We start from the raw sequence: 27,008 nt of genomic DNA, 5'->3' as shown, positions 1-27,008 counted from the left end.
GACATGGAATATTCAGATCTATCTATTGTTAACGCACAGATATTTGAAGTGGAAAAATATGAGTTTAAGAACAAAGTATTAAGTAATTTTCTAATGGCCATTCAGGAAGCCAATGGCAGAGATTTTCCAGCAACTATTTTCCTAAGTACCTTCTTACTTAAACTTCTACTGTTGTCATACAGTTTCATTTCTCGTGTCTTCCCCAAAGAAGACAAAATTGGAAAATAGCTTAGTTGTACATTTAAAATATTGATTTTCAACAGCAGTTAATTCTCTTCTCTTCGCCTTTTTTTTTTGATATACGCAACAAAGTTATTTAAATGCATCCCCAAATGTAAAGAATTATTAGTTTCATTTTTTTTTCCTTCTTTTCAAGTTATCTTTGATGTCTGTGGCCAGAACTCCAGTGCTGCTGAAACCACGGCTTGAAGTATTTTTCCCAAGACTTGTGCCATTTCAAACATTCCCTTAATATTAAAACAAATGAAAATCAGGAGGTATCTAATTGTCCTGGTTTTGATTTTGTTAATAAAATGTGAAAGGTTAAAATGGAGCAAACCATTTCTTAAAGCTATAGCCATAGAAGCACCAAGGCTTCAAAGATGACTTGGAAATGAAAGATTAAAAAAAAAAAGTTACAATAAAGCACAATATTTAAAATAATTTCAGGACCTCAGTTTCCACTGAACTTGAAAGAAGTTTCGTGATGACTTAACTCCTCATAGAACCAGGTCCATGCTGAATAAAAGCATATGAGGATTCTGCAGTAAGGCCAGAAGAAGTATGTGTTGTGTTCAATATGCATTTTGCAAAGGAATGATGCTTGGACATCAAGATTTGTGCCTATTTTTAATGCAGTCAACCAATCAAACAGATTTAAATTCACTGAGGACCATCCAAATGGTCTGAATAAATCTTTATTTACCTCAAATCATGTTCCTTGTTCATCTTGTAGGGGCAAGAATCACTTGTTTCACTAGTCTCTCTAGCACCACAGTCTCTGTCACTTCCGATTTCCATTCCCAGTCACTAACAGTCTGTAGGACTGTTTGAGTGCCTCTGTTACTGCTCAGGGAAGCATCTGGTTCACTGAGGCAAGATTTCTTGAAAGGGAAACCTATTGCCACAGATTAAAAGAGCTTGTTCATTAAAAACAAGAAAGATTAGTTTCTTCTTTATAGGAATTAAAAGGAAAACTAGAACACTGCCTATCCTTTCCCTGTCCAAGTTGTCAGATCCTTTCCAACACTTGATAGTATGCAACTTAATCCTGTTCACAAGAACCAAAGTTAAACCCATAGAAAAGAACCAAAGTTGCCAGTTGTCACTACAGATACAATTTGTATTTCAGCGGGGCCTGGGCCTTTCTCTATTTGAAGCAACTGGTCAGAAAATAGGCACTCAGTTCTGCAAGGTGCTGATAAGATACAGAAATGTGAGGGAGGTTCGTATGAGCAAAACCTGAAGGCTTTGGCTCTGAAAGGGTGACAGTCTAAGCTTTTATACTTTAGCTGTGCTCTCAGTTTGGAGTTCTTAGTTCAGTGAAATGGATGAAGATTATTCAGATGAGGCCAGCTGGGACCCTTGACGTAGAGAGCCAACTATACATTTAAACAAGATACCCATGTATATGGTATATTTTAAGATACCAGATACATTATTAGTAGCAATGAAATTAAGGAACTTTTTTCTTCCCAGTCAGCTCTGGAAAATCTTACATAGATTAGCTTTTTGAGAATGAGAAATCGAATGTTTACAGGGAAAAAAAAATTCTTCTCTTCTGATGCTGTAGTCACTGACAGTGTGCATGACTGCTTTATCATAAAGAGCAAAACCTCCTTCAGGATACAGGCAGCCATTTATTAAAAGTGGTGATTAAATGGCTGAGATAGTCCTGAAGCAGAACAAGGTTTAGGTATTGTGTTCTTTTTAATCCCACAGCATGCTCCCTTGTAAGTGAAGTGGTAATTTCTTACAGGCCAATCTGAGTCAATAAATGCTTTTAAGACCCTGTAGACAAATGCTATCTACAGTGCTATTTTGATTTATTGATACTTAGCTGTTGAAGCAGGTTTTTTAAAGCACACCATTTCATATCAGTAGGAGAGCTCTGTTGCTTCTGCTGTTATCCATCTTTAACTATTTACATGCCTTTTGGGTGAGGTCTGAGTATCTCTGCCTGCCGTTGCAGTAAAATACTTGGCATCGTCTCTGAAAAGCCAGTGTGTTGGCAGCATCAGTCATTTTCTACCTGAAAAATTTTTCAGGTCTTAATCAAGGTAGAAGTTTAGAAAGAGCAGTGACTGTAGAAGGACAACTAAATCTTTCCTGTTAAGCAAAGACCCTGATTCAAAGTTCATGGAAGGAATGATAATATCTGAGTCCCAGTAGAGGAACTGCATATTAGAGGAACAGGAAGGAGAGGTAGTATTTAGTTACCTCTTATCATGGAAGAAATACTATAGAGTTTAGTGCAATACCGCTTTTGTTAGTATTATTTTTGATTAGTATTATTCTTGCATGTCAGGAATTCTAGAGTATAATTATAAACATCTGCGAAACTCTACAAGAACAGCTAGAAAAATCCATAGGAAGAAACCAGGTCTGTATATCATGTATGATCTTTTACTGGTATATCAATAGAAATTGATTTAGTTGTTTACATTATTCACCATTATTATAATTTTCTATTAAATGAGCCACTCTTTCTGTCACATCTCTTTGTGATCTGCACCAGCATCAATGATTGTTTATAGCTGGGATACATACAGTTATTAGGGGAAGCAAATAAATATTTCAAAGCTATTTAACCTGTTTGGTCCTGTTCTTTCCACTGGTGCAACAGGTAAACCAATACAGAGTAAAAGCGAATTCATCTCGTCTACACTTTTCCTTGCTTGCTTGTCAGTAAAACCCCTATTATGGTTTTTGGTTTGTTCAGAGCATTTAAAAGACCCTGTCACAACTCCATCAATTCTAAGGTGGTGTCTCCTGTTTCTCTTTTCTCCTTTAATATAGAAAGTCATACTCCTTCATGTAAGAAGCAGTTTTACACATGAAGGTGGTGTTCTTTGGTAACAGAAAACATGCAGGATTTACAAGAATTGTTTTTCAAGAGATCCAGACGGACAACATTGGAACCCAAATTCAGTCTATATATAATGAAGCCAAAGGACTTTCTCCACAGTGCCCTAATATTCTGTTTCATTGTCATTTGGAAGAAGGTATCTTTTTGGCAGAACAACACTCCACCTTGAAGTGGCAGATAGAAAGACAAATGCTGAAACTGTTCACAGGAGTTTCAATTAGTGTCACTGTTGATGGGTTCCATTGCCTATGCAAGGTTCAGCTGAACAACTAAGGCCCTAAGTGGCATGCAAGATTGCAGAGTAACTAAACATTTTGTTGCATACTATAAATAGCTCCTTCTGTCTTCTCTTCACAATAAATGCACTGGGAACATAAAAAGAGATGTGGAAGATTTTGCTCTTCTCTGCTTGCTATGGATACAGACCAACAACTTTACAGATGAAAGACTTCATGTTCTGCCATCAATCTCTGGAGCCATCAAACCCCTGTGAAGGGGCACATAGAATGACCAATTTAAAACCAGAAATCTACCTGACAAAATGTCAGGCAAATACATCATGAACACCACATGACTTTAGCATATCGGCTGCTGTTTGTTGCAAATAGGTGATAAAGTGTGTGGGGTGGTCCTGAGGGAGCACATGGCTTAAGTTTTGTGTTCTGTTTGATCCCACAGCACGCTTCCTTGAAAATTAGGTACTTGCATTTACAGGATACAGATTTAGAACATTTGCTAAATGTCACAAAGTCTTCATGGATTTCCTGCACTGTAGTTGAAAGCTGAATCATTTGAAAATTTGTAAAAATATTGGATTGCCTTGATATTGCTAATCATTTCTATTTCTAATAATTTCACATTGTTTGATCATTTACAAGATCAAACTAATTGATAAGTCTATCTCATTCAACTACAGAAAATAATTGAGGTCCTTTTCTAAAGCCAGGAAGGTCAGGCCAAATACTAAAAAAGTAGACTACTGTTTCTGGCTATCATTGACTGTGTCAAATAGTGCTTGATTCAGCTTACTTTTCATTGAAAGCTTTTTTTTTTCCTGTCCATTAGTTTGATCCATGCATTTTATATCCATTTATTTGGATAGATAGTTCTTTTTTGCCTCCTACCTTTGGCATAATATCTCAGGAGACTATGAAATAGCATGTAGCAGTTGTCAGTACCGAAACCTACACTTGCTAGCAGAATTGAATTCCTTACTTGAAAAGTAATTTGATTTTATTTCTTTGCTGTACCTTTGACTTAAAGAACAATGTACTGTGTTTATCTGAGAGGAGATAGACAAGACTGTCATACCCACCCAATAGCTGTATGTGCTCACAGCTCATGCTTGTGTGTACACAGGTGGAGCCAATTCCTCCACCCCTGGGCATACATATCTCATACTTAATCCACTCTCCTGTCTGGGCAAAGACATACTTTACCTTCCTCTGTCCTTCCATAACTGTTTGTGACAGGCATATGTAAAGAGAAGATAGATAGATGAAACAGAAGGCTTCTAAAAGCTGTGGTCCCTGATGCCTGACCCCATCTAGCCATCCCTTCCACCAGGCAAAGAGCCAAAGGAGGGGCTGAAGGAAGTTATTGGAGAAGCTTATGTTGAACAGACAGACAGAAATGCATGTCCCTAGAGTTTAACCTGCAAATTATTTCAGATTCTGAACCATGCTGCCGTTTGACCCGGTTGGATGTGATGAGATACGGTCCTCCCTGTCCTGTTTACACGGGAAGGAAGTTCAGGTATGGAGTCTGAAGGCAGCTGTGGTGTGTTGTCACGGGACAAGACCTACTAACACACTACTGGGAGCACCAAACCTCAGAGCAAGAAGCTTGTAGACAAGTAAGAACTTGAAGTCTGCAGAATGCCAAGTGCCTTTGGTGGGAAGCTGAGCTTGCTGGTTTGAGTTATTTCAATGGATGAAACTCATTTCTCCCTTCCTTCCCCAGAAATAATTTGGCATCTTGCTTTGTTGGAGTAGGCCAATGACACTTGTTATTATTACCTCAAAGGGTGTTATGTGGATGTGCTTATGTTTGTAAATGGGGTGGGGCAAAATTTTTAATGAATATCAAATTCACCAAAAAATTCTTGGAAACCAAAATTATGTGAAAAAAATTGACTGAAATTAAAAAAAATGTATATCTGGGAATATTTTGAAGTGCCAAGAACTTTGCTTTGACATTTTCAAGTAAAACTGCTGTGCTTCTGTGTCAGACAACATTTTTAATTAAAGATAATACAAAAAATTTAAATCAAAAAATGAAAAATATAGGATTTAAATAATTTTGAATATGTAACAGAATAAAAAGTTATGGGCTGAAAAACACCCATGTTTTGACTTCCTAAAATGCTAATAGGGAAAGAGTTGTTTCTCCGCTCTCTCTCCAAAAGAGAACTTCTGCTTTCATCATAACTGATTTTCTTCCCTTATATTTTGGCAGATATGTGAGGCACCAGACTGAAACCTCCCATTATTTGCTAACCTATGTACATAGGACACTTCAAAACAACCGGAGTATAACTGCCAAATTTCATTTATATGTTCTTAATCACTTTTTTAGTTCCTTTTTCAGGTGACATTATCAGATGGGAATTGCTATTATTCTCTGTGGAAACAATTTCCTTTCCTAATAACCTCTATTAGACACTCAAATATCAAGGATAAATGTAACAAATAATAGCAATCACATGGTAAACTAAGATTTTTTCCATTGATTTCAGTGCAAGTTTAAATATTTTTTTTAAAATTGTCTTAATATAAATAGGGAAAAGTATGAAGAAAGATGCTGCAAAAAGAGAAGACCTTTGAGTACAGTTGCAAATATTGTTTCATTACTATGTCAGAGGCCTCTCCACACAGCTTTATATCCCACAATCAGTCTATTGTTTACTGTAAAGACTCAGCTGTGGACAGAAATGTCCAAATAAATAGTCATAAATTATTAAAGACAAGTTTTTTGACCTCTGAGATTTATTTTTTTTATGAATATAGTTCATAGTGCTTAACCTTAACAGTGATCCATAGAAGAGAATGAACGAAAGAGTCATGTAAAAGTCTTTGTGGCTCACATTTGCAATGGGAAAGATGCCCTGTATCATCATTGAATGAAAGTTAAGGATGGAGCAGGTAGGTGATTACTGGAGCAGAGAGCAGCTGCAATACAGGGTGGAGGGAGACCAGACCTGGTCTGCTCAGTGTTGAAGGGTTGTATTTGAAAAGCCAGAGGGATACTTGTAAGACTGTCAAATGGTAGCGTGTGACCTTGGATTGAGGAATTCTGTCTGCTAGTTGAATCGTGTATATAGCTGTAAAGTGGTGATATATTTGTGTCTGTTCATTCAACCTTAAAATCGGTTAGTGTTCGGAATCTTTTTTATATAACAGCGACCTGTAATGGAGAAGACACTTTCACTACACAGCTACACACATGCTCATTATTATGTTAGTGATGTTCTTTTCAGCTGTTGTTGTATCATTTCAGAAATAATATTTTTCTCTTCAAAGAAGGAGAAAGCATTTTTTTTTTCTGGAAATTTCATCTACCTAGTGAAATAAGAGTAATTTATGTTCTATAAAGTATGTGAAAGTACATACATCTTAGTACTACTTAGTTTATCTAGACTTGTCATGAAGTCTCTCTCATGTTGTGGTATTATTTGGTCATAAATTCAAAGTTGAATTTGTGTTTCTTACAGAAAAATCCTCCCCAAGCCTCATTCCTCCACAAGCTTCACTTCTGCTAGGATAGAGTTATCTGCTGTCTTGCTCACTCTTGGTGTAAGCAATCAGCAGAATGATATCATCAATGATATTATTATTTCATGCTTAAAACAGTATCCTCAGAAGCAGAAAGCAAAGAATTGAAACTTGCTTCACTCTGAAGCGATCCAAGTATTCTCACTTCCTGAGTGCAGAAATCTCTGGAGTATTACATGAAAGATTCTTTTTTTCCTGAGTTGTTTTAAAAAAATCTTCTAGAAACAAGTCCTGCACAGTTTTTTGGTTGTTGGTTTGTTGGGTTTTTTTAAAATTGTTTGGGATTTTTTTTGTTCCCCCCTCAGAAAAAGGAATTAATGCTTGTATGTCTGTGTGGGATCTGGTTTGAAGATTTTAAAATGGTATCAGATGTCTTAAAAGATGCACCTTACCTTAAACACAATGCAAAATATTATCTGATGTTCTTTGGTCTGGTTTACACAGGTCAAAGCAATCAGTGATGTCACCAGTCTTCAGATATAGGAATTGAAGTACAGAGCAGAAGTATATAATAAAAAGATTGTAATTTTGTGATCTTTCTTGTTATATTCCTATGAGCAGTAAAATAATTTCGAGAACTAACATGTAGTGTGATCCAGGCATTCTTGGGTACATTCTTGGATTTGTGCTTGCAAATATATATTCCCTTTTTTAAAACAAAACAAAACAAAAATTCTCTTTATCTGAAGGATGAATGAGCCCCTTCAATACACTGTAAACGTTACCCTGGCTGTGATCCAAGGGTTGTGATGTGGAAGGAATAAGTTGCTTAATTTCTGCATTTGAAGCCTTTGTTAAAAAACGTTTTAATCTTTTCTTGACTCCATTATAGTTTAAAGTCTGGTTTAACATTCCAGCCGGGCCACAACAAAGAGCATCATTGTTTGACATGCTTTTTCTACAGAGCCTGTCAGATGTGCTGCATTATCTAAACAATGTTGGCAGCAAGTACACAAGTAGCAAGTGTGAATCAAATCAAAGATGTCCTCAAATCCGGACTCCAAGCCTGAATGTTCCCAGACTCCAAGGGTACAGCAGGAGTGTCTGGTTATCAATAAGCATAACCAATGATAATCTAATAATTTAGGATTCAAATGCAAGCCTTGATGATTTTCTATTTGTGTGGAATAACCCGCACTTTGTGTTTCCATCCCACATTAGAACCACCAAACTAGGAACTATTCAACTTTGTTCTTTACCTCAAACACCCAAAGAGGGGTTGTTTGCAGAAGAATATGGTCTGATTCTTGTTGGGACATATGAGTAAGTCCCAGGGCACAGAACAAGCAGTCAAGCTACGGTCTTGGCTGCTGATCCTCTTGCACTGCCCTCAGCCTCACCTTCCAACCTACTCGGTCCTGCTTGGCACCGTCGTAGCGTCAGCAACCACCTTGCTAAAACCTGCCTACTCAGCTCTTTGGGTGAGTTTTTCCTCACCTATTTCCATCTAAATGAATTAAGCCAGCAAAAATCTCCCATTTAAACTTTGAAACTGGTTTGACTCACAGTGAGTAAAGTGTTTTTGGGACTGATTGTATGAACAGTTCAGCCTGAAGGTCTGAGGAACACAGCACAGAGAAGCCAACTATGTTATGTCTTTGATGCGTATGAATATAGGCACCTTCTGAGTAAAGAAAAGTACCTGTGAAAAACTCAGAACATCATTATTTTATTTTATTGCTGTATTATTCCTACTTTCAATGTGTGATACTTTGAAATAGATTTTATATTTTAAAAATAAGGTTTTGAAAACATACTTTAATACAAGACAGTAGCATTAAAATAGGTTTTAATGAGGATTTGTTTCAGGAATAATTTCACTAAAAACCAAAATCGAGTGGTGAAAACAAGATGAAATATATTCAGTGCAATTAACTAATACTAGCAAATATGAACTGTGATTCCATATGTTTGTCATACAATAACAATTAGTTTGAGGTTCTGTGATAGTATTAGAACTTTTACTGTGGGAGGTGCCACCATATAATACACAGATTAAGGGGCCAGGATGTGGTAGATGCTAACTGAAGATTCCGGTCTTCACAACACAATAAAATTAGTTTCAGCTGTGTGGCCTTAGAAGGGATAAAACCTGCACTTGATTTCAGCACACCACAGCAGGCCAAATCATGCCTCAACAGCCTCTGTGAAAGAAGGAGATCTTCCCTTTACCACCTCATTATTTCATGTTGTCAAATATTTTACTTTCTACACTCACAAAAAGAAACCCTAATTAATTGACTGCTATACAGCCTTTTGCTACTGTGACTAAATTTAGGCATAAGTAAGGTCTCATCTTGTACTATCTTTTAGTATTGTTCTTCAAAAGACAACTCTTGCTTTTACATTTTTTTTTTCTCTTAAACAAAGAAATACATTTTACATTGTGATTAAAATACAAAGCAATAAATTCAGCAGGATTACATGATACAATATCAGTACATGATACATATTCACCAGAAATCAGAAACATGCCAAATTCAGTTGTTCTTCAATGTCAGGTCTGCAGTCTTGTAAGGAGTTAAAAATAAATTATAGAATATGTAATTATTAAGCAATTTCATTAAATGTTATATCCCTACATTTATTTTTCAATGTACTTCCAAAACAACACACAAAATTTTATCACTTATGTTTGAGCAAATGAGAAAAATGTTTTCTCATTACTGTATGAAATTTGATTTTGTGCTCAATAGCAAAGAAAAAAGTAAATTAAACGAAACATAGATATTAAGGACTATTTATCTTTTTTTAAGAGTTGAAAGATTAGACTTCAAAATTTTGTCTGTTTCTTGGAGAAAAAAAGCTGGTTCAAGTATCTAGGATGAAAAAAAATATTCTTACTAACAGTAAGATTAAGTTTGTTCATTTAAGATGGATTTTCTAACTCTTATTTCTGTTCTCATTAAGTTTTAGTTATATTTTGTTGCAACAATTATATGTAGCAATACAGAAATAAGAAGATCATAATAAAATGGAGAAAGACATAAGAGAATCTTCAATATAATAAAAATGATGACAGTGTGCCAAAAACTGTGTGTGTATCATTTCATCAAATTTGTAAGCAGGTCAGCAAGGTTTGTAAGAATTACTGATTTTAAATTAAAACATTGCGGTAAAACTAGATTCTTTTATGGTTCAACCTCCTTATTTATTTTAATACTGTAATTATTAGTTTCAATCTTCTAAAATATTTTAATTCTTGTTTTCCGGAACTCTGCCTTTCAAATGACTTCTAAATGCCAAAATTCATAGGAAGGAGGTATTTCCCTAGAAAAGTAAAGTCAACATGGATGAAGCAGGGCAAGAGGAAACTCAAATTAAGAACAAATTACCTGAAGAAAAGAGATTTATGAAAATATTTGTTAGTGTTGTCAACATGATTTGTTTTCTTCTGCCTGAGGGAAAACCATGGTTGAGCATTGAATATAGAAGAAAAAAAATTTATGTCCAAGTTCTTATCCTAACTTCATGTCAACTCACAAAGAGAATAAAGACTTGCAGTTTTCCTTTCCACTAGCTTTGAAACTTTTAAACAAGTTGCATTTCCAAGAATTTTCATGGAGTTATAAATGTGATTTCTCTTGTCTTCAAATGTGCTTTCCCTCTCTGTTTCTTTGCTAGAATTTTCCTTAACTTAGCAGCATAAAGAAACAACCAAAACAACCAGAAGCTTTATAGTCAATGACTAACCAAATAGGCTTTGTACAGTGCATCTGGAAGAACAATACACATCCTTTTATCCCAGAACTTGGAGTACTCTTCTGGGTCTAGAAACAACTTTTGTCTATCATGAGCTATGTGTCATCCAAGTAGAAGCACACACAGTATGCAAGGACTGCAAATGCCAATCTCACATCTGTGGTACTTCATTGTCAGAGTGATGAAATTTTCACTTCAGACTTCCTTTGCTCATCAGAAAAGGATTAAGTAGATGGATAATGTAGCATGATCAGTGCTGTAGGCACACATTGCCAACTGTGCCATCTGCAGACACCAGTCATGAAGAGAAAGTTGTCAGTACTCTTCCAGCCCTACTGATTCTGGAAGAAAGGCAGTCAAATCTTGAACCACACAAATTCCTCTTCCTCCACATCAGTAAATCTGGTATTGAGCATGCATGTACTTAATACTCAATTTCTCCCTCTGTCTCTTTTCAGAAGAGGAAAACAGCCCGCAAAACCTGTTTCCTTCTTAGGCAAAAGTCAGCTGGGTGGCTGCTGACTCAGTACCTGGAGTATTCATGTGCAGCCACCATTAGAAAAACCCAGAATCTCATGTTAATCACCTAGGGCTGCTATGTGTGATTCCAATCAATATTCCAGCTTCAAATTATATTAGTTAATTGTGACCAAAAGTTATTACATTTTTACATGACTATAAAATACAGGTAATACATCTGCCCTCTTAGACGGCATCTCTAACAATTGCCATTGAGCAGTAGTCCTTTATTGAAAAGTCTGGTTGGAATTTAATGGAACTTGTGTAAAATTTTAAACTGTAATTATTTGAATCTTGCTTCCATGGCAGATTAATGAGGAGAATTTAACATCATCCTTTCTCATTGATCTCTTTCAATTTATTTCTGCAATATTTATTCTCATTCTGTTTTAAGACTGGCCAGAAATGACATTGGATTAACTCAGCAGATATGGAAGAAATCAGGTAACTGCCTTGAGTATTTTGATGTTGTGCTAAATTGCCTAATCACCAGCAGTGACCAGATGATGCTTTGCTTTTAAAGTGCTGGCAAACTGGCAACATCCATATGTCTTACACAATTGAGTTGTTTTTTTGAGTCACAATCCACTTATACAGCATAATCTTACTGGCAGAAGGTGGCACAGGCCTCAACAGCCTCAGAGGAATTTTCAGACCAGAGCTCCAATCTCTGTCAGGCAAAAAACTTTCTTCTTCACAGGAATTACATTTTCCCCTGCAATCTGAAAGAGGCTAAAATTCCCAGAATAGGTCATTAGAAGCCATAAGCAAGGCTGCAATTTTAGAAGTGAAAAATGCAGCAAGAAATGTCACAAAAGAAACTCCTAGGTAGTAATGGCTTGAAAAAAAATTATCTTAGTCAGAAGAGAGTTAAATAACTCACTATAAAGCTAATCTTCTGTGATTTTAGTGGGAATTAACATATTTCATGCTTTCCATGAGAGGTTTAGCACAGTAGAGAGGAGACAATCAGTCTCCCTCCACAAGGAAACATTTCAGACAGGATGTGCAAAAGGCACATTTGTATTTTGAGGTGTTTCATGAGGGCAGTTTGTACCAGAAGTGAAGAACTCACACACCTGTTGTGGGAGCTCATTGTGCCCACCTAGTCTCCTGGAACTTCTTGCACATGGGCCAGTTATGGTCTGACACTGAACCAAGGTTAATCTGACATATCTCTGATAACATCACATTATCTACATATGTATGTATCTGTTAGTGCCCTACTTGTCAGGCTTTCTGTCTATATGACTGTATCCATAACTTTTGAGCCTGTTGGTCAACCTCAGTCAGTGAGAAAAGGATGTCAGAGATAAAATTCCACAAGTTTAGCAGAAAGGTGTTGCTGCCCAGAAGAAAAAGCACTTCTTAGCATACTCCATTTAGGGACAGGTTTCAGATGAGCTCACACCATGGGAGGTAGATGGCCTAAATGCCTGAATTGTAAGAAATACTTTTAAATGATGCTTACACTTTACCAGACACCAGAGAATCCAACTGTGAGGCACAAATCCATAGGAAAGGTGTCATTGGTTCTGCACAGGGATTTCCTTGTTTGTACTAAAAGCAAGGATGACTTTCAGAGCAGTTTCACTTTTAGCCAATATTATTTATTTATACCACACTGTAAATGTAACTGGCATTTTATCATTCCTCCAGCGTTTCTGCCTTGAGGAACTTTGCCTGCAGGTCAAAATGTTGTCCTCAAATTCACTTGCTCTGGGAATGGTTCACTGTTAACTGGATACAGGAAGCAAGTATTTCCACTGAATCAGTCAGAATATGTGCCACTCTCTGCCATGGTGTGATAAGAATTCATGATGGGAATGGATGGGAGGAGCTCTCTGACACTCCAAACTCTGAGATTTGTACGGGAGGCTCTGAAACAGTTGAGTCAGAAAGGTGACTATTTTGAACTCACAAGCAACTTGTATTAAGAGATATTTGTATTTCTTGTTGTATGAAGCCCATTTTAAATACATATTTGCAGACAATTAAACATATTACCACCTATTTTATAGAAGGAAAAAACTCTTCCAGAAGAAATCAACATATCCACTCCTACCTTTATGGAATCAAAACATCAAAAGAAGTGTGACAGCCCCACATATTGACCTTGAATACTGCCTTTCTATGCAGGGTTCAATCTTGCCAGATTCTGAGTGCTCCTGATTCACTCTGGAAACTGAAAACACTTCTCATCTTGTCTGGTGATCAGCACCTGTGTCAGTACAGTCTTTCTGCACAATTTCTATCAAAGTTAAACAGACATATTGACTAGGCATTATGTATTTCCTTACTTAAGTAATAAAAGGGCTTGGTCATTTTACAGAAGATTTCAAACTAGAACAGCTGATATAGCATTACTTCTGTGTTGTAATAAAAATAAGGGGTATTATTATAAATACTAAGGCATATTAATGAGTGCTTTTATGGTAATTATTTCAATTGCTCCATCTTTAACAATGTATTTCCACCTCTACTTTGATAAAGGACAGCAAATTTTCCTGGTCTCTCAAACGTTCATCTTCACATTTTTCTGTAATTTAAAACTATTTCAAGGCTCTTTTGAATGGAAAAGAGTCTATACAGCACTACTAAGTATTCCAGCCATAACATTTAAGCACTGGAATCCCTTGCACGGGGTTGAATATTTAAATATATTCTAAATAGAATGCTAGTAGGCTCCAATTAAGGCGTGTGAGAAGCATAGTGCAGGTAGATCAGAATATTCCTAATGTGTCTTAAACTTACCAAGATGAGATTATCTCAGTGTTAACTCATTAGCTTAGCCAGTATAAAAGGCAAACTCTACTAACATACTTACCACATATAAGAGTATGCCCAAGCTAGGGGAAAAAATGTATGCTTTGACCAGGCAAAAAGAGATGCAGAATCCTAGTGAAGATACAGTTTTTATGTTTAAACAAACTGAAAAGAACACTGGGTAGGAGTTTAAGGATTACCTTAATTTACCAGAATTTAGTCAAATTACATCTTCAGTCTTCACTACATGTTAATGAGTTTTATCTTCACCAATGTACAATAAAAACGTAGTTTTTATGCCTAATCGAGGTAAGGAGTCAGAACACTATAACAAGCTTGCTTAACTAACAGCTGTATCACTGTATTCATAAGACTAAAATTTTCAGATGTGTTGTCAAATCCTAAACCAATTTTTGCTCATTATTCATGTGTTCAAGAAATTCTCAATAAATTAGGCACCTATACTTATTGACTAATTAATACTGATCTTTCAGTTTAAGCAAACTACTCAGTTTCACTAAGGAGAGGTTATGTCATCTGTGATGTGAAGATGGAATATTAGTATACAAATATATATCTTAATGGCTATAAATAACTGTAAGGAAAAGGTGAAGAGAGAAGAAAAAGTAACACCTTTCTGTTCAGGAATTTCTTGTTCTGAGGCAAGCACCATGGAAAGCTTTGAGTTCCACTAGCTCTTCTCAGCTGTCTTTTTTTCAGGGGGAAAAGGCAAGGCTGGTATTACTTCTTTTGTGCTTATGGTTAACATTGTAATAAAGCCGTTTGTTGCTAAAGTCCATCTAGACTCCTTCTAAGACAAGGTAGATACTGGTAGATACTTTCTCCATAAAGCTCTTCTTCCCAGCTGTATGAGCTCATTGGAGTTCCTCAGCTTTCTTCAGCTTCTGCAGAAGTCTGAGCAACAAACTTTGACTAAACCTTTAAAAGATCAAAGTCAAGTCCTGAGGAGCAGAGGAGAAGAAGGTCCACTGGCATAAATAGCTTATAGAGGTGTTCTCTGCAAAGTGCAAGGAGTGTTTTACAGTAAAAAGAGATGTAGTTTCTTCTTTTCACCCACTGTAAGTGTAAATAATATAATGTTTAGGACATATCTTGAGGAATTAATTTTAGTATTTTTAAAAAACTTATTTTGGTATTAATCCAAGAATATTTCCTCAGTAATAGCAGACCTTTCTTGTCTGATTTTGACCTTTACGATGTTTTACTAAGCTTTTATATATATTTAAAGGCAATGAATTCTGTTACCAAAAAAAAATCCTTTGAAGTGCAAAACTGAAGCATTTCTAGTCATTTCTGACCACCTCAAAATACTTTATCCCTTATTATTTTTTTTGTCCTTTCTTTGTCTTTTATTTTTTTTAAAACAAAATATTGTAAAGAATCAACATTTGTAAACATTTTGCCTTGAACCAAACAGCGTTTTCCATTCGGGAATGGTCTTCATTATAACTTGAAAGACATACAAGTCAATTGGGCGCTGGAAGTAGAGGGAAAAAGTGCAGGTTTTACTGTGGCACTTTCTTGGCTGTTACTACAAAACAATGCAAAGAATATTACATCAAAATTGAAAGATGCCCTACTTCATACAAAGAGCAGGTATTAACAGAAACTCATCCCTGTCCTTATAGCTCATTGTCATGTGCTACCACTTTGAGAAAAAAAGGGTGCAGGAAAGCAGGAGAAAAAAACCTTTTCAAATCAAACTGAAAATAAGTCCCACAAGGAAGCCCCTCAGAAACACACATTTGGTGGCATCGGAGAGCTTTGGAAGGCTCAGTGAGTTACAAAGAGATGATGCTCAATGCAAGAACTACCTCAGACTCTAGCTCAGAAATCCAGCAATGAAATGAGGGACTGGGGCCAGAGGGCTGGAACAATCCAACCAAAGTGGAACAATAACTTGTCCAAGCACACATCAGCACTAAAAATTAAGAAAGCTAAAGGTTTACATAATTAAAGGTGTGGCTGCTCCAGAAAAGTACATGAGCCCAGGGGGATAAAGACTGGCCTAGACCAAAAAGGGTTACTTGGTGATAAATAACTCTTAGAAATGGTAATTATGTTATGCCCTAATGTTATTTACTGCCTAATATTGTTCACTGTGACTCCTTTAATTAATCTACCTGACATTCTCACTAACTCTTTCCTTTTATCCTTTGCTGAGATTAAAGGTCCTTTTTATCTTATTGCTTTTATGTTCATTCTTGGATGAATCCTGTATTAAATTAGATGCCCATGTGCATTTTGAGCACCCATGGCATCACTTGTGGAGTTCACAGCAAGATTATTGCCTCTTCTAAAATTATTAAAAGTTCTTGACATTCTGGCATTCCTGATCACTTTGAAAGAAGTTTACCTAAGACAGAAGACAAGTTCCAAAAGTGTAACATTTCCCAAACAAAATCCTTCAGAGCAACTGCTTATTCTTAGGATCACAGGAGTCCTCTGTACTTTTTTCAAATAAAGATTTCTCACTAGGCTCTAAGTCACTCTGAGAAGCTATCTAGTTAAATTACCAAGTAATTTTCTTTTGTTAGTTTGCCCAAAAAACTCAGGAACCACCCCACGTTATTATTTCCCAGGACTGTTTTTTCTCTCTCAGGATATCTTTGAACTGCTTTTAATTACTCCGACTGGTCAAGCTCTCTACTAAAAATGCTCCAGTTCCCTGAAGCAGATCCTCCTGATGACTTAGGTAAGAAATAAATATCATTATTTCACCTTGTGGTAAATTGCCCATGATCAGCTCTATGCTGCAAAGCATCATCTCATGGCCCTGTATAATTATGGTGGCTAGTTCACCAGCAGCATTTTATCCTGCAACACATACTCCAGGGTAGATTAAACAAATGACTTGTTTACAAACAGCTTAATGAGGAGTAGCTATGACACACACAACTGTTTCCTTTACCCCTGCGTATGCAAAGGAGTTCACTTCCTATTTTCTTTATACGGGTGGCACCAGCAGATTCCTCTGTGGAGGCCTTTCACTGCAGCAACCTTGCAGTGACAGAAACCCACGTCCCACTGGTTTGCATCTGCCAGTGACTCCTCAGTGAGGGTGTGACAATGGCTGGCACTGCCCACCTGATAGGAGACATTGTCACTTCCCTCCTCTTAACGTGTAATGGCACTTTATACCTGTGTGGTATTTTAACCATTTTAAACCATTTATAATAACAATTTCTCAGTGGTTTCTTCACAGTATGTGATGGTGAGCCAGATTGTTGCTCATTCTTTTACCTGGCTTGCCTACCAAAGTAGGTGCTTTGATTTCTAAGTTTTTGGCTGGGGTACCTCTTTGTTCTGAGTTAATATAGCACTGGGTGCAAAGGGAGATCTTGCCCAGGGGTAGAATGGTTAGACATATATTCTCTGAAAGTACTACTAACAGTAATAATAATAATAGCAAAATTTCTTCAAGACTACCACACATGGGGAGTAAGATTGTGGTCAAAGGATAAGTGTTATTAAATTTCTGATGAAATGGTGAGATGCCGCTGTGGAAAAAATCGTTTAAATGCAATCTTTTTGCTCAATTTCTGTTTTATCAAACATAATGAAAATTCAAATTAATTGAAATGTATGTTTTGCGATTATTTTTGCCATTCTTGTGAGAGTTTTCTACAATAAGTCTTCAACTGAGCTGATTTCTGTAACCTACCTAAATGAGAATATTACTGTTATATATTATCAAACTGTTGAACTAAACCATGCAGACATCCAGAATTTTTATGTAAAACTGCAGAAAATGTGCAGCGAATGTCATCTTTAGAGCATATTTTGTGATCATCATCCCATGGGGCACTTAGGTATCTTTTGTTTTCCATATTACATATACTTAAAATATATAAAGCAAAATGAAATTCAGAAAAGATAGATAGCAAGCCACTTGCATGACATTAGAACTCTACATTACTACTGCCACAATAATACCCAATACCCAAGGCTATGAGTAGTGATAATCACACTACGCCTAACATAGGTTCTCACTAAATTGATAATCTCTGTTCTGATGCCTACTGATATTAAATACCAATAAAATTTGGTCCCTTGTTGGGAGATACTAATCAAACATATGTTCTGCCATTCTGATCTATCTCTACTATTATCATGTAATGATGATACTCCACAAGGCGCAGAGAGCAGTACACAGCTTGATTCATTTCTCATTATCAGGTAATACACAAACTGTGTTTACTATAGTATCAAATTTCTGTGCATGAAAAAGGAAAATAAAAAATACAGTAGTGTTAAAAAAAAGAGAAAAAGCAAATGGGAATAATGTATAGCTGCTAGGGTGAGAATTGTGGGCTTACAACCATGAGCTTAGGAAAGACTGAGAGAGCTATAGTTGTGTTTTATTGCTTATACCGTCACTATGTAAGATGACTTGTGACAAGGTAAAGGTGATGAATAGAAAAGGCAGCTGCATAGCAGAGTTGTATTCTGCTGGTGTTTTCTTATGCTCCATAAAACAAGAGAATAAAGCCTGAACAATTTGCATCCAATTCAGAAATCAGAATGATAATGTTAATACCAAAAGATACTTTGAGCTCTTCTCTCTTGATTCCAGCTTCATTTTTCCCTTCCTATCATTCTCTTATGCTACAGGTACTTCAGTCTCCAGGCTGCAGGTGGGAATGGCTACAGACATAGAAGCTGCATGATTAATGTGCAGTGAAGAGCAGTTTCACCGAATGCTGCTAGTTGTTATCAGTTTGCTAAAGAGCTGGCTCTCTTACATTTGTAAGAGAAAAAATGTGACAAGTACCTCTGCACAAAAAAAGTGAAACAAAGAAAAGTACATTTGCTCTGCAGGATAGGAGCTCTTAGAAACAGTAGCCCAAGCAAAGAGTTTGTGGCAGTTCTGAAATGATATGGTAAAATGTTAACAACCTTTTATTCTGCTTGTTAGGCATTGCAATTTGTTCAGTACTATCAACAAATCGATGTTATAGAAGTCAGTGTTCTGGTAGGCTATACTAAGATGTTTCTCAATTTCTGTTTTGTTCCCTTGGAAATAATAAGTAGCTCTTAGCCTTATTTTTAGCTTTTTGACCCAGTGTTATTCTACATCACTTGTAGACTCTGTCCATTTTTGCAGTACTAGTCCCTATCTTTACTAACCAATGCATTTTAGATGTTAACATAGCTAGAAATTGTCAACAGCTATAGTCTTGAAAAGCTGAATTAAAAATTGGCCACATTCATGGCTACAGTTCCTCCTGGGGCCATAGATGCTTGTCTTAGTTTCGGCACTTTGTACAGAAGAACAGACTAAAGATGCTAACCCAGACAGAAAACTGCAGTTGCAACAAGCCCAGGCAAAAAGGATGAGGGGACATAGCAAGCTTCAGCAAACCCTCAGCCTCTGTGGGCACCAGTTCAGCAAGCCTGGGCAGAGAATCAGAGATAGGGCAGCCTCTCTGTGCAGACCTGCAGGGTCCAATGTCAGCCATTGAAAGCATCTGCATTTGGCATCAATGTTTCAGCCACGGCTGGTGGAGGATATTGGGCTCTTGCAGGATGTGATTCACTTGCAGGATGTGTTTTGATGACCCAAGTACCAACAGGCACTCCCACAGCAACGTTCATACCATTTGTTTTTCTCCTTTTTCTCCTGTTTTTCTCCATTGATACCATCATTTATATTTAATGTATAGGTCCATATGCAGAGCTTCCTAATTCTTCTGGTTGCACAATTTTGAGGCAGACCATGGGTTCCTGACACAACTGATCAGAGGTGTTTCATATTCTGAAGTTAAGAGCTTGGTAATGTTAGATTCAATATTATGTCTATTTGCAATAAGCGTTGAGGTGCCAAATACCTGATCCAGGCAGCTGGACTTAGTCTTAAGGTCCCCTCATGAATGAGGGAAGGAAACTGGGAGCACGACTTCCCTGCAACATCCACATTCTGCAAGGTACTCTCTGTAGCAGTTATGTGCAAAGAAGGGGCAGATTCAGCATCAACTTTCTGTTGTCCGCTAGTGCTCTCCTATTAAAAAATAAACTTTACATGGCTATATAAGAAAGAAAGAAACATGAAGTTTAACAAAATATGAAAGTTCAAACATTTGTTAAAATAACCATATTTAAGTAGTTGTTTGAACTCATATTCACATGCAGAATGCCCCTTCATCACAAATGAAAATACTTATCATCTGTCCCCCCACAAAAACTTTTCAAAGAAATTGGATTCTCTTTGTTGAAAACTGAATCCTGGAAAATATTTATTTTTACTATTGAAAATCCCGTTTTGAAAAATATAATCAATATTTGAAAACTGACTATTTTCCTGTTTTCATTTATGAGAAATGTCAGCATAAATAAGAAATTAAAAACAACCCTTTTTTTTTTCTCCTTTCTCAGATTTCCCATGAAAAACAAATGGTATTTTCCTTCAACTCTACTGGCAACAGAAATGTCAATATAGAAAGCCTTCAGGCATCAGACTGGGTTTCTCTTCAAAAGCACAAGGTTAATGAGCATATTGAGAATTGTCAGGAACTTACAAGTCTGAAGAAACCTCAGATCCATCTGCTGGACTATTTTCTTGATGACTCACAGAAGAGTGAAAGGTTGAATTACCAACCCTCGCCTTTAAGAGGATAGATAACACTTTCTAAGCCTCTGATGATCGATCCCTCCCAGAACCAGACTGTGCAGCTGGCTTCCGAGATGTTAGAAATTCCCTGGGGGATACATATGTAATCTCAATGTTAGAAAGCTTTGCTTATCTACTGGTCAGAAATTATTTTATTGATAGTAAATAAAACAAGACATTAGAATTGAGAGGCTTTGAAAATGTGTCATCAAAACACTTGTTTTGAAATATAATCCTAAGAAATACTGCCAGTTTAAAAGAGACGCGGTAACTTCTTTGCTATCATCACCACCCCTTACTCAGAACTATTATTTGTTTTTCAAAAAGCTATTTAAAAAAACAAACAAACCAATGAAACAAACAAAACAAATAACCCCCCCCCAGCTGCAATACATATAATTCCATGTGCTAATGGCTAAAGATAGCCTTATGGGTGGGAAATGGTAAAAATAACTGATCTTCAGAACATCCTCTCAAGTAAGAAGCTGTTGCTTTGCCTGTTTTGTAGGGTGGGAAATGTTTTTCATAACCCCATTCACACTAAGAAGAACTATATGTTCTCAGTGGTACTAAATTTGAACAACTGCAGAAGGAGTAACTTGAATGTAAGAAAAGATACCATCCATTCTGCATAAAAGTGTCACTGCCCAGCTCAGTGACACAACACAGCCAATGTTAGAGCCTGGATCAAAACAGAATTCAAGAGGTTTTCTGAAACTCTACTAAATACTTGCATTAATGAATATTAAGCTTCTTTGAACAATATGGAACTGCTTAATAAAAACCTCAAATTTTTACTTTAAAATTGTTTTTTTCCTCATATCATGTGAGTGACTAAAATGTTCTATATGCACAGAAATATGCTATTTAGTACAGTTAACACATAGTTGTATTTGATTCACAATTTGGCATTTCCCTTTTTCGTCTGAGCTGTATTTTTAAATAAAAACCTATCTTTGTCTTAAAACACAATATAAAGCTGCCGTGCTAATCAATTAATAACATTTATGATCATCAGTCAAATTGTCTTTGTTACACTGATTTTTATCATGTATCATTGTTCTGTATGTGTACCTGATTATTATCAGCCTGCAGGACATGTCTGTGCAGAGACTGGGATAATACACAGTAGATCCTTGCAGACTGCAGCAACTGAATTGAAAGCTCTAGGCACTGCTGGAGCACCACATCACAGAATAGAAACCAGCTAAAATGTCGTGCTAAGATTTCTTCGTGTAATCTTAAATTCTCCAGAAACTTGGGAGACTACCTTATGTATCTGCACAAACAGACACAGTGAAAATCTTGGCAAATAGTAATTTTCTGGATTTACTGCGTGACAGGAACATCAGGTGGTAAGTTAAATAATGCAAGGCACAGAAATTGAGTAAAAATCTTCCTGTGAGCCTGCTCATCACAGACATGTGAGCAGCTGGTTCCCACTGCAGTTCCTATTTTCTTCTAAACCTCCCCAGCTGGGATAAGTGAGAGCCTTATCACGGTCGCTGACAATCTGGCAGCCATCTGAGGTAGTATGTGAGTCAGTCCCCCATACAGCAGAAGGAATAGAAACTTCCTTGTGAAGTATTGGCAGCCAGCAGTACCTTTTCTGCTTTGATTTCCCATTTCAGGGTACTGTACCTTCTCAGAGAGTGCTGCATCTCAGCATGGACAGCAAGGGAAGGTTACACTGGTGTCTCTCATGTACTTAATAAAGGTTAACATGTAAAGTCTGAGTCTGTGATCCTCCTCAGGGCATAGCAGCTTTCCATATGAAAGGCAAAAGGATCCTCCTACAAGATACAGGATCAAAGAGTACAAGACTCACACTGTCTCTGTAAAGGCTGGTGGTGGCATTCCCATATCCACATCATCATCAGTGCTGGAATATAGAGGAGATAGTCATGGGTTTGGACACATTGAGGGCCTGATGCACAAGTGTTCAGCATCTTCTTGAAGAGGCCAGATTTGTGAGCTCCATCAGCTTGCAGTGAGACACCTCATGCAGGCCATCAGGCATGGTGCCACCCCCTGCACTGGAAAGGTGCTGAATTCTGGGTATTGAATTCTTCCAAAAGTAAAATACATATCAAATGCAAGAATGGATTGAAAAACACTTTTCTGGTAGATTAAATAGTTCCAAGTGTACACAGAAGAATGGTTTACTGTGGAGAAAAGAAAGATATCTGAGCAAGTACATTCATCTTTCTATAATTATTTATATTTATATATAAATATATATGATATAATTAATATTATATATTATATATATTTGTATGTTAAATATATCTAATATATTATATTAGCTATAAATATTTATATATTTACACATTAATTCCAAGACAGTGGCAGGGGAGGGGGAGGGGAGGGCATGAGGAAGTGGCAATGGAGGGGAAGGAACTAAAACAAAGCAAAGAGAAGATGCCCAGTAAATGGAACAGTTTCTATATGACAGTCAGGCGAAGATATCAACTTATTTAAAATGTTGATGAGACATATAGGTGAAATGTTAAAAATGTTAAAAATTCCATGCAAAGACTGATCCGGCAGCCCTACTGTGACGAGATCCTCAGTGACAAGTCTGGCAGGTAATCGATGGAGATTTGCTAAGGCACGTGCTCAGCAGGTACTTAATTCCTCTGTAATCACAGCTCAAATGAAGCTCACCTCCAAACCTTGCTTTATTTTTTTCAAAATCTAACAGGATCCCTACAAACATAAGAAATGTAAAGATGCCAGGGTACAAGTGAACAAGAAACTGACCTCCTTTTAATTCATGTTACTTGCAGAAATCTGTGAGTATTCAAGAAATACAGGACTGGGACCAAAGAATGATTTTCTAAATTATACCAAGTGGAATATTCTGTGCATCTGAACTAAATATCCTCTGTAAATACATAGCTGGCAGACTTTTGCAGCATGAAAGATATATGTACCCGTATATGTGTGTGTGTGCGTGTATGCGTGTTTGCATGCACAGGGGAATGTTAAATTGGCTTGTATTGGTGCATATTTAAGCAGGAAACATGAGTGACAGGTATTACCACTAATAAACTACTGAGTTTAGAACTGTGCATTTCAAACAAAACATTATGTTTCTTGAACAGCCATAAGCTGATACAGATTTTTCTCAAAAACACTGAGTCAAGTATTAGAATTCTTTTTCCTTGGTAACATCAGTATAATTTATGTCTCCTTAACAAAAAAGTTAGAAGTCTGTTCATCAAGCAGATTGTGTCTGGGGGAGATTTTCTGCTAATAAGTTAGAATTCTAAGTTTGATTTACTTGATCGATAATATGAAAAGAGTAACAGTGAAAAAGAAATACATTTTTAATATAATGCTCTGCAGTCTCTATAGTAAACCAGCAATGAACTATGAAATTTATTTTTTAGATTTCATTAGGATTGTATTAAGGTGTATGAAAAATTATTATCCATATAAGTAAAATAAAGAAAGATCTGTCTATTTTGATGATTACAATATTTTAAAAAATCCTTAGAGGTTGGAGTTTCCTGGCAGGTTAGAAAAGCAAGCTCAACTTAGTCTCAAACTACAGTAGGTGCAATAATTCATAGCATCTGAATGGTAAAACAGTATTCCGGTATTTAAATTAGCCTTTAATAGATGGTATGAATCATATTCGTACTCATGCTTTTGCACATTGGACTGCACTGCCAGAAATGCAATGTTCTTGGTGACATTGTTTAAGGGTCTAATCTCATATGCTGGTTCAGTAAGCTTCCAAGAGCTGCAGAAAATGAAATAGGGTACACATACATGGGGTATACAAAAAGAACTTACTCCAAATAAAGCATTCTGCAGCTTTTTAGATAACTTTTCCAGAAGAAGATAATTTTGAGTTACATTTCTATCACAGCAGCAGTATACCAAAAATTATGCTTAATGAAAAGTAGAAGATGACAAATTGTATTCAAATCCAAGCTAGTGAGTTCCTGCAAAACAGTAAGTTTTAACCATGACTATTTGTAATGTGATCAAGTATAATGTAAATTTAATGGCTTTCAAGACACAAGCTATTAAATACCATACAAACCTGGTAAATCTATTTGAAAAGTCAGTTGCTAGGTCCTAGATCTTGCTACACTTTCAGAAATTGCAAGTTTGATTTCCAGCACCCCGGTCAAGATTCAGAGCTGCAGCAAAAACAATGACTTTCTTTAAGGTTTTACATACCAGTCAGGAGAGTCACTATTCCAGGAGATTGCCAATATATACAGAGACAGATACGTGCAAGGAGGGAAATCCCCATAGAGGGAGGAATGAGGGGCTGTTTCACCACTGTTACCCTCCTGTACCTCAGTCTGTAGCCAGCCCAGCTACCATGGCAGAGCTGTGACAGCTTTGCCTGAAGTCATTCCCCAGCCATTGGCTGGACTGAGACTGAACTGAAAGAGGATAAAAATATACTGCATAGGAAAAATATTAAACTTTTCTTCGCTGGGGAGCAATGAAAAATACCCAGTAGACAATAGCACCAGTAGACCAAGTGATCCATAAATATGTTTCTATAGCACAAAAAAAAAGAAAAAAAGGAATTAACTGTAGAACACTTTATCGTGCTGAGCAAAATGCAGACTTCTGCAGGATGTAATAAAGCAGTCACAGCATACCTGTCTCACCAGCTTTGCTCACAACTCTCGTAGACTAAGTTCCCTCAAGCATCAGCAACTAAATATTTCTCTGTATATTCAGCTGAAACTTTTATGAATTTTTAAGATCTTGGGCTTAACATATTCATGAAGAAAATTCTTGAACTACTGTTAAAATACATGAAAGAATCAATGAACATTCCATGAAAAACCACAAAGGTTTACAACTCTGACGAAGGTATTCATATGCTCTCATGCAGATACTGGGCCTGAATGAATAGACTGGGAGCATCCCCTCTTCTCTCATGATACCTATTCCATTGCCTCCTTCAAAAACAAGTAGAATCAGTGGAAACATGGCACTGGCATACTTCCATAGTTGCTACTGTGCAGAGTAATCATGCCTTTACACTTCCTACCTATTTCATGAAATTTCTGACACAGGATGCTTAACCCTATCTCACTATGATGTTTTGGCCCTGGACCCTTTTTTAGCAAACACTGTATCTCTGAAATTTTGTTTCCAACCTGTAAAGAAAAGATCTAGAGAGGTTATATATTTCTGTCCTGTGATATCATCAAATAGCAGAATTGCAAAGCTACAATTTAAAGCTGGATGCTGAGTAAAAAGTCAGTTTAAATTACCCTACTTGGCCAGTGAAAACAAAGCCTTGGAGTGTAAATGTGGCTTCAGAACAAGATATTTAAGCTTTTTCTTTGAATCTGATTCACAGGCAGATTATTTGGGTGAGCATGCCTAGCTACCAGACACCATTACTTTCACATGACTACTGTTCTTTATCCAAAGATGGGTAAGAATATCCAAGAATATCAAGACTGATGTCATATACCTTTTTTTTTTAACAGTATTTTATATAACCAAGATAGGGTAAATCAAGATTGTCAAGCCAAAAGAAAAAAATCCTTGTGAGAGTAATTTCTTCTAACACAGAAATGGCTTTTTTATTGTAAATAAAACCAATGCCATTTTCACTCCAAAGCTCCTGTGCCTGTTTCCCTACAGCATTCTTCCTGAGATCCTTCCCAACTATTTTCCCTTAAAGAAGCTCATCCTAACAAAAATCCAACTTGTAAGCATTATTAATCCCTACATTGGCTGTAACAGTCCAGGAAGAGTAATGACCACTTATCCTGCCAAGGTTCCCGTTCTGTTTCCCTCCTATACTGAGTTTGTGGGATACACTATCGTTTTGAGAAGGATAGGAGAAACACGAGTATTTCCTTACATGACATGAAGATTCATGCCAGTTTATTGTTGTTTCTGAATTTATGTTTGTGAAAGCAAGAAGACATACACCTCCCTAAGACCAAAGTAAAATGTAGCATAATTTTTTATCTGCCATTATCAGTAAAGTAAATAGTTAAAAATGAAATGAGTTGAAACAGTGGGCCAAAAATTTGGATTAGAGTCTTTGCACCTAGGTCTTAAATTTAAGATATTAATACAATAGACTAATATCATCATTTACCTATACCTTACGTGAACAGCAAAGGTATACAGAAACTGGAAAATTGCATTTCTGCCTAAATATTTTGAAGAAATTCTAGTTTTAAGTAAAACCTAAGTCTTTAATTTAGAAACTTCAGTTTTCTTGAAATAATCCCATTGAAATCAACCCTTGAAGCATTTTCTAATTTGCTAAAAAATACTCTTTAAAACTTCAGCAGGAAAAGAGAAAAAAAGATCAGAACATATTACTGCACTGAGGATCTTTTGTGAAATTGAAACTATTACAATGCCAGCTGACGATGACTGGAATAAATATCTTTTTAAGTTTTCCAAGTCCAAAAAATTGAAGCAGACAGTCTTTAGAAGTGCCTAACTCAATCACAGTTGCAAAGCTGCAAATTGTTGCCACTTGTTACAAATATCGTCTCAAGCAAAGTTTGCATAG

This window comes from Pipra filicauda, unplaced genomic scaffold (assembly GCF_003945595.2).
Source record: "Pipra filicauda isolate LSUMZ 115617 unplaced genomic scaffold, ASM394559v2 scaffold225_size1262401_pilon, whole genome shotgun sequence".
Classification (NCBI taxonomy): Eukaryota; Metazoa; Chordata; class Aves; order Passeriformes; family Pipridae; genus Pipra; species Pipra filicauda.
The sequence above is the reverse complement of the archived record's forward strand: the minus strand, read 5'-3'. Positions refer to the sequence as shown.